The sequence below is a fragment of the Mus pahari genome, chromosome 23 (genome assembly GCF_900095145.1).
Source record: "Mus pahari chromosome 23, PAHARI_EIJ_v1.1, whole genome shotgun sequence".
Taxonomy (NCBI): Eukaryota; Metazoa; Chordata; class Mammalia; order Rodentia; family Muridae; genus Mus; species Mus pahari.
In genome coordinates, this window is record NC_034612.1 from 18,792,658 (window position 1) to 18,799,386 (window position 6,729).

Sequence of the window (6,729 nt, forward strand, 5' to 3'; positions counted from 1 at the left end):
TCCTATGCAGGTCTTGATCTGCCCTCTCCAATGCAGCTCTGACTTCAGAAGTGGGAAAGTAGGTCCTAAAGATCTAACACCTTGGTTCTCTAGGGCAGGAGTGTGGTGAAGCCAGGACTCTGCATCCTACTGAGCCAGTTTGGGCTACCAAGGGAGTTCAAGGCTAGCACTGGCAACTTGGTGAGACCCCGCACTGAAGTAAAAAAAATGGCTGAGGTGTAAGACGGTGGGCAGTATGCTAGCCTAGCTTGTGACAGCGGTGACATGGGGTTGTGTTCCTTCAATGATGGTCAGCCTACATCATCAACTAAAACACACGCAGTACACCACCAATGGACACAAGGGAGGGAAGGAGGGATATGTAGTTATCTGTGGTCTTTCTGCTGGGGGCTAGTAACCAGAATATGTAAAAAGAAAAACAGCCAAGCAACAAAAGGCATTTAAAAATAGACATTTCTCCATATAAATAGACAAATGCTACCCTCCCTCCTCCCAAATTGGGGGGAAGATCACAGTACCACTGGTCACAGTGCAAACGCCAATTATACTACAGGATGAACCAGCAGGCGAGGTGCCATCATCGGTCTAACACCAGAGTTCAACCCCTGGAACCCACTTGGTGGATGGGGAGAACAGTGCCATCAAGTTCCTAGTGTACCTACCACCACCCCCCCAGTAAAAAGGTAATAAATACATGAATCTTGGAGCATCATGATGAATATAGCCAGGAACTCCCTCCTCCCGCCCACTGCCGGAACCCTCCCAAACCTGAAAATACACATTGGTGAAGGCTTGGAGAGAGACATGGGCCCCCATCTACGTGGAACTGACGGGAATGCTGGGGAGCCCAGTGTGGCAGGTTGTCCCCACACTCCAGACAGAGCTACCATGTGATCCATGGCTCCACCTCAGGGTGTGCACCCCAAAACTGGAGAGCCAGGTCTCAGGGAGCCACACGGACAATGTTCATGCCTGCATCGTCGGCCACGATCAAAAGGCAAAAATGTCCACGGCTGGGTCACCAAAAGATGACATGCATGCCATGGAACAGACAAACTTAAGAGGAAAGCCCCCATTCTAACACACCCACAGCTTGGCAAACGGAACCCAGTACTGTAAGACGGGTACCCCCCCACCAAGGATTTCTGGGTAAACTGCTAGGCTGGAAGTCTCACCACCAAAACTCAATGGGAGGGGGAAAAAAAAGCTAGTCCTTGGTGTGCTCTCTTGCAAGGTCTGTTGAGTTTTTGTTTTGTTTTTTGTTGTTTGTTTTTTCGAGACAGGGTTTCTCTGTGTAACCCTGGCTGTCCTGGAACTCACTCTGTAGACCAGGCTGGCCTCGAACTCAGAAATCCGCCTGCCTCTGCCTCCCGAGTGCTGGGATTAAAGGCGTGCGCCACCACACGGGGCTGGCCGAAAAGCTGTTTCTTGAATGCACCCAATGTACAAGGATAGAAGAGGCCTCGCTGAGTGTGTGCAAGGGTCCAAGAGAACTACCAAGGAAAGAAGTAACATGCCCACCCCACTGGGACAGCAGGAACATGAGACTGCAGGGAACAATAATAGCTCCCACTGTTCCCTCCTGCACACAGCAACACAGGGATCCTTCTAGAGCAAGGGGGAGCTGAGGTGTTCCCCTTTCAGCATAACTGTGCCAGCAGGTCAAACTATAAATGCTCTGTTATTTCTACCCTTGTCTATACACATGTGTGGCTTTTGTTTGTTTCGTGCTCATTTTTGAAGATGTCCAGATACCCCATCGGGTTTACTATACTATCAAAAATATACCCCTCAACCTTATCTCAGATGTTCCCCTTCCTTCATCTTATCTTAAGATTATTTTATGTACGTGAGTACACTGTCATTCTCTTCAGACGCACCAGAAGAGGGCATCCGATCCCATTACAGATGGTTGTGAGCCACCAAGTGGTTCAGAGGAATTGAACTCAGGTCCTCTGGAAGAACCATCAGTGATCTTAACCACTGAGCCATCTCTCCAGCCCACCTTTGACTTCTTAAATATAACCTTCCATAGATTTAATACTCTCTAAAATCTGAAGACCCCCAACAATATGCCAGTGCCTCCTTCTCAATACCCATCTCATTTATCCCCAGAGTCGATGTAACAGTTAATCCTTGCCCTTCCCGCTGTACTTCCTGCCCACTCCTAATCTCATTAAAGGAACTATGTGTTCTCCACACAGTCCTTGATTGTCTGCCCACAGTTACTGAAGTCTGAAGGGTCCCTGTTATTAAATGGAAAGCCCGCCATCTGTGGTGTAGCAATGTCCGCAGCCATGGTTGCTCTCCTAGTTCATATGCCACCCCGGGAATGATGCAGAGGTCACCAAAGCCCTCAGGGCTCCTGGACAGAAGAGTTATTTTGTGAACTACACATTCAAATTCTAGTTGAGTTGAATGTTAAAAAGATACCAACTGAAAGAAAATAGCAAAATTTTTAAGAACCAAGCAACAAAATAATATCAGGTGCATACATTCCATCACAGCGATCTAAGACACAGACGTCCTCCAAAAAATGACTAATCCTAAAGCAACGGCATCTGGGGAGATGGAGCTAAGTGGCACAGAACTCAATAGAACGGTCACAAGGATGTTCAAGACAGAAGGAGCCGAAGAAAGGAGGAGGGTGACGGGTGATGTGAAAGAGGAATCCAACCAAGAGAAATGCCAAGGAAAACCTAGTCTTAAGTACTAGAAATGAAGAAAAAACATAGACAACTGTAAAACCTCTGTGGAGAATTCAGTGACAGAATAGATTGAGGAGAGGACAGAATATCTGAGCCTGAAGACGAGGTGGCGAGAACGAAGTGATCCAGCAAGGCCGAGGATAAACTATAGAGCTACAGGACTTACTTGTAAGGCACAAGTGACACTAGACCAAATACTACAGGTTTATAGGCACAGCGGGAAGAGAATCTGGTTCGAAAGCCAGAAACCATGTTCAAGACTGACAGATAGTTCTCTAGAGTTAGGGAGACCATACAGACAGACCAATCAAAGCACTAAACATACAGAACAAAGAAAGGGATATTAAAAGTGGCCAGAGAGAAGCACCGGGTCACAAAGGCAGGCTCCTCGGCATAACAACAGACTTGGCGAGTGACACTTTAAAGTGACACTGGCCTTGAAAAACCGCATTTCAGGTTCTGAGAGACAGCTCTGCCAAGCCACACTCCTATAATTGAAAAGTAAAAAGGCTGAAGGGATGTGTGACCACCAAGGCAACCCTATGGATAATATCTGAAGAAATCCTTTAGTCCGAAGGGAAAACCCACCCCGTCCCAAGACTTCGAAGAAGACCAAATCACACTACATTAATACTAAGAGAAAAACCAAGTACCACGACAAGCGAGCAAGCAAACAGACAACTTTCAACAACAACTCTGAATTCTGATGGTCTCAATTCCCCCAATCAGAAGACACAAGTTAGTACATTGGGTTAAAAAACAAACAAAAACCCCAACAACTCATGAAGCATCTATTTGTTGCCTCAAAAAAAAAAAAATAAAATAAAAGCCAACACTGCATCCGAGTGGAAGGTAGAAAGGATGGTCCAAGAAATCGGACCCAGAACACAAGCGGCTGATGCTGCCCTAGCATCTGATAAAATAGATGTCAAACCAAAGGACAGAGGAAAGATAATGACAGCGACTTGGTACTGATCAAGGAAGCAATGCCTCAAGAGGATATCCCCATGCTGAACACACATGTCTGGACACAGGAGCATCCAATCCCACAAGCAAATGCCACCAAGATGTCCCAGAATAACCCAGCACAAGAATAGTACGGGACAGGTCATTCTGACGCCAAAGCAAACGTCTGAGTTTAAACGGTATCATAGACCAAATGTGTTTAAGGGACACCTACAGAATGTTCCATCCAACCACTGCAGAATCCATATTGTCCCCAGAAGGCCATGGAACTTTCTTTAAATAATATATAAATTATGTATTATACAAATCAAATCTCAACAAATACAGGAAGGCAATTCCTTGTATCCTCTCTGATCACAGGTGGATTAGGACTACAGATGGACAGACAGCAAGATAAGGCCTCGAGCATACATGAGCTCTCAGAGATTAAAGAACACACAACTGAAAGATAAGTGAGGAAATCCACATGGAAATCAACATGTTACTGTGATCAAATGAGCATTCCCTACCAGCACCTCTGGGACACAAGAAAGACGGCCATAGTAGGGACGTTTATAGATAGGGTTCCGCCTACATCAAGAAGTCAGATCTTCAGTAAACAGCTTAACAAGATACCTTTAAAAACCCCAGAAGAGGAGAAACATGACAAATCAGCATATGGAAAGAAATAATTAGATCAGGACGGCAATTAATGGAACAGAGAAAGATACAAAGAATGAGCGGAGAGTTCATTCCAAGAGAGAACCAACATTCACAAACCGTTAGCCTAACCAACCGACAGAATGAGAGGGAAGACCCAAATTAGAGATGAAAAGGGAGCCATTACAGCAGATACCAATGGGTTCAGAAAGTTGTCATTACCGTAAAACCATCTGTTCCAATAAACTGGAAAATTTAAAAGCAATGGATGAATTTTTAGATACACTATGATCCACCAAGAAGAGATAAACAATTTAATTGGATCTATAGTAATCATTGAGACTTAAACAGTGATTAAAATCTCCCAACATTTTTTTTTAAAGTCCAGGCCCAGATGGACTCAGTGGTGATTTTTACCAAATCTTCAGAGAAGAATAAGGCCACCAGTGTTTTTGAGAATATTCCAGAAAATAGGAAAGGAACATTACCAAGTTCTTTTCAGGAAGCTAGTATGACAGAGGTACCCAAAGCAGGCAAATATTTAAGAAAAAGGAAAATTCCAGAATAATTTCCCTGATGAATGCAGATGCTTAAATTCTCAACAAAATATTTGCAAAATGAATTGAAGAGCCTTCTCACACATTAATGTTGATGTAGTAAGACAGAAATCAGAAAAACAAGCCCATTTAGTATATATGTGTGTGTGTATATGTATGCATACACATATGCATATATGTTCCATGGTCAGTCAGTTAACAAAAAAGATTATTGACCATGACCAAGTTGGGCTTGTTCCAGAGGTGCAGGGACTATTCAGTATATGTTAATCAATATACACAACATAAGTTACACTGAGTAGATAATGTCAGGGACAGAAATCACATGGTCATCTCAATAATGCAAAAAAAAAAAAAAGTTTTTGACCAAGTATAACATGCTACACGTTAAAAGTTCTGAAGACACTGAAATAAAAGAAACGCGTTTCAATGTGATGCATCTGCATAATAAAAGGTATTCATGCCAAACCTACAGCCAGCACCATATTAAATGGGAAAAACTTGGAAGCATTTGCATTAAAACCAGGAACAAGGCAAGGGAATCCATTACGCCATTACGCCAGCCCATACGGTGTTGAGAGTCTTAGCTAGAGCAATAAGACAAGAAAAACAAAGGTATTCAAATGGGAGCGGAGGAGAGGTCGGAGCGTGAGAGACCCCAGGGCTCCAACAGGAAATGAAGAGTGGCTGAATGCAAATTAAAATACAAAAATTATAGCAGCCTTCCCCTGTAGTCATGATGAGTGCACTAAGAAAGGAATCAGGAAAATAAACCCATCCAGTATGTATACACGCACATATATGCATATATTCATATATGTGCACAGATATTCCATGTCAATGGGTTAATGATTAAAAAGCATTTAGTAAACTAAATCAGGATCTCTATATCAGGAAGATGGAAGTCTACCCCGTGTAGGTAGGTCTGCTACTGAAGTGTGCTACAATCACCTGTCACAGGCATTGACTTGGCTACCCTGCAAGAGTTATTCAACATTGTTATGACAATAAGACCACAAGAGGAGGTGACAACTGCTAACAGAGACAACCCAGTTGTCATTTGGAGCAGTCAAGGGACTCAAGCTGATGCCAACCACTACAAACTCACCGAGTCCTTGGAGAACACACGCATTCCCAAGATGCATTCTGTGTAGCCAGTGACCGTCAGCTCCAGCCAAGCCTAGAGGGACAGGCCTGTAGCACTGTCATTCAGGAGGCTGAGGCAAGTTCAAGGCCAGCCTGAACAGCGTAGCAAGACCGTATCTCAAAATGAAAAAAGCAAACTGAAGCCAGGGGTAGAGAATAACAGTGAGCGCCATAAATTCTGAACAATGATTTAAAGACGTATAAAAAGAGGAGTAAGAGATTTCCAGATCTTCAGCTAGAGAGCAGGAAGTGCATTCCCTGTCCGACAGACATAGTTTTCCCGGAGCCTAACCTAAACGTGACATAGGCTTTCTCTGTTAAACAGTGTCCAAAGGGTTTGCAGTTAGGGGCAAGGCTCACTACAAAAGGATTCCCCCGGAGATGCTATAAAATACATTCTAAAAATACAGAGTATGGAGGAGCAGAGTCAGGCGCCACGGTCCGTGCAATCCTCCATACAAGTGGAATTTAGTGTCTACACTATGAGGCAGCTTTCTTTCAAAAAATATTTCCATTTGTGTGTGCATGTATGTGTGTGTGTGTGTGTGTGTGTGTATGTGTGTTTGTGTATTTATATGCCACATGAGTTGGGGTTATCGGCAGTTGTGAGCCACCAGGCATGGGTGCTGGGAACCAACTGGGGGTCCTCAGCAAGAAAAACAGAGCTGGTAAGCTCTGAGCCACCTCTGCAGACCCAGGATGGGTTCTTTTTA

General features: G+C 44.0%; 1 protein-coding gene across 5 annotated transcripts in view; it reads right to left on the bottom strand.

Annotated features, from left to right (window-relative positions):
- The window catches only part of Rimbp2 (RIMS binding protein 2), a 195,558-nt gene that overhangs the window by 3,955 nt on the left and 184,874 nt on the right, over positions 1–6,729 (bottom strand). The window lies entirely within an intron of this gene.